Source organism: Typopeltis vanoorti, chromosome 14 (assembly GCF_054136105.1).
Source record: "Typopeltis vanoorti isolate ZY-2024b chromosome 14, IOZ_Tvanoo_1.0, whole genome shotgun sequence".
Taxonomy (NCBI): domain Eukaryota; kingdom Metazoa; phylum Arthropoda; class Arachnida; order Uropygi; family Thelyphonidae; genus Typopeltis; species Typopeltis vanoorti.
In genome coordinates, this window is record NC_143562.1 from 90,042,279 (window position 1) to 90,044,867 (window position 2,589).

The 2,589-nt window shown below is 34.0% G+C and overlaps 1 pseudogene; it reads right to left on the reverse strand.

Annotated features, from left to right (window-relative positions):
• Positions 1 to 394: 394 nt before the first annotated feature.
• Positions 395 to 506, reverse strand: LOC150099750 (U4 spliceosomal RNA; annotated as a pseudogene).
• Between the last annotated feature and the right edge of the window lie 2,083 nt (positions 507 to 2,589).

A 2,589-nucleotide genomic window follows, 5' to 3' on the forward strand; every position in this document is an offset into this window, starting at 1 on the left:
TTGGTGGAATTTTGGGGTAGTTTGATCGTGGTTATATGGTCTTGACGGTACGTTGTGTTAAAACAACCCTATCACCTACCACACGCACAGATTCTACGCAAGAGGCACAGCCATCTTCATCAAAAGAGGAATAAAAACAATGAATTCGCTAAGCTCCAAACAGAAGATATTAATTAAAACAACAGGAATCGAAGTCCGCATGGAAAACAGTCTCAAGATCTCAACATATTTGCAGCCTATAACCCCCCAAATAATAATAACTCCTAGAATCAGACCTGGAAGAACTACTGAACGCAGGGAGAGCAGTGATCATAGTCGAAGATCTTAATGTCAAACACCCAATTTGGAACAGTAAGAATTCAAACATCAATGGCAGACACTCAACTCCTATGCCACTACAAAGAATATGACAAAAATTATTATACGAGGGCAAAAAAGTTTCAAACAGCAATTGTCGCGCCTCAGTTTTAACTTCATTGGCTACAACACTGCCTCTGCGCAAAGCTATACGAGGGCACTTTATCCTTATAAGGACTGGCTTAAAGGGGCGAAGCAAGAATGCTTTGCATCTTCCCCGTTATCTGTAGAGGACAGTGTAGGGATAAGGTGTTATTGAGCTATTAAAGCTCTGATCATGGCAGGAGGGTAACAGCAATGGCCGAGCCTCAGTTAGAACTTCATTGGCTACAGCATTGTCATCCATTTCCCTCCAAAGGTATTTTGGATTGAATGAATCAATCACCGCATCTCATACGAGGGCACATCTAGAAAAGATGAACTTATAGTATATCTATTTTATAGATAAAAAGGTGTCTGAATTTATTCTTCAAAAGAAATTTTAATTTTAATTAATTTTTATTAATTAATATTTTATTTTTGGTTGTTTTTTATTTTATTAATTAATATTTTATTTTTGGTTGTTTTTTATTTTATTAATTCATTTTATTAATCACGGAATCCTTTACAGATCAAATATAAAATTGGTTAAAATCCACTTCAGGACTACTAATTTGGGATGGCGGTCTCATAATTCGCGATGACAATCATCTCTCGCCTAAATACACTCACAAACATCGTCTCTGGGAGGATTTGAACCATCATCTGTTAGTTAAAGAGTAGTTATGCCATCCACTCCGCCAACCATGGCTGGCAGGTGATATAAACCACAGCCAATCGGAAATTGTACCAGGTAATAAATTATTAATTTTGATGTACTGAACATTTCAGAATGGTATCTATAGTATTATGTGAAGAGCCTGATATTTAAAATATTCACATTATTTTTTAAACACCTTTCAAACTATTGACACTATTTCTGGAATAATAGAAATGATTGGTCAATAAACCTAACAGTGATTCTTCATTTCTTATTTTATAAAACATGATATGACTCATTTCTATATATATATTTTTTCTTGATTATTAATATTTTTTCTTTGATTATTAATATGACTCATTTCTATACATTTTTTTTCGTGATTATTAATATGCTTATTTTTTTTTATATTCCTGTTTAAGCAAAAACATAGCCAGCATTGTAGTCAAAATGCATACGTACCATGCCAGTACTTATACAACACAACATAACAATCCTTATAAGGACTGGCTTAAAGGGGCGAATCAAGAATGCTTTTCATCTTCCCTGTTATCTGTAGAGGACAGTGTAGGAAAAGGGTGTTATTAAGCTATTAAAACTCTGATCATGGCAAGAGTTCTTAAAAGAACTGGGCGATGGACTGAGTCCCTGACTCTTTATCCCGTCATCTGAATGAAGAAAATCTGTGTGGATGGAGTGTTATTGTGATAAAAAGCTCTAGTCATGGCTGGGTAGCGGCAATAGCCGAGCCTCAGTTAAAACTTCATTGGCTACAGCTTTGCCATTTGTTACTCTAGAAGTCCTAAAAAGGACTTTTTTCAATTTAACTTAGCATGGCAAGAGTCCTTATAAGGACTAGCTTAAAGGGGCGAAGCAAGAATGCTTTTCATCTTCCCCGTTATCTGTAGAGGACAGTGTATGGATAAGGTGTTATTGAGCAATTAGAGCTCTGATCATGGGAGGAGGGTAACAGCAATAGCCGAGCCTCAGTTAGAACTTTATTGGCTACAGCATTGCCATCCATTACCCTCCAAGGATATGAGGGTTACGCTTACTTCAATTATATTTCAGTTATACAAATAATAAAATGGTGTATTATCTTACTTCAATTATAATTAGAAATTTAGCTGCAGCATTTTAGATAAATTGGAATCTTTATTATACTTAACAAATAATATTATTAATTTTATATATTTTTTGATATTATCTTATCAATCCGTTGTTGTATAAGTAACGTTGGAAAGTATATTATACTTGACAAGAAAGATTCTTTTTCAATCATATTTTAACATAGAGTTTTATCGCCTTTCAACCCCCAAAAAAAGTTAACTAAGTTTTATTTATTTAGTGATTTATTGACATGACGTTTGTAAAAATATTGAAGGGTTTATTTTAATTTTTGTTTCATATTTTGTTCTTAATATGCTGTGTTTAGGGGTTCAAATATCCTTTAAAATATTACAAAGTAACTTGAGAGCTACACACGCCCTCTA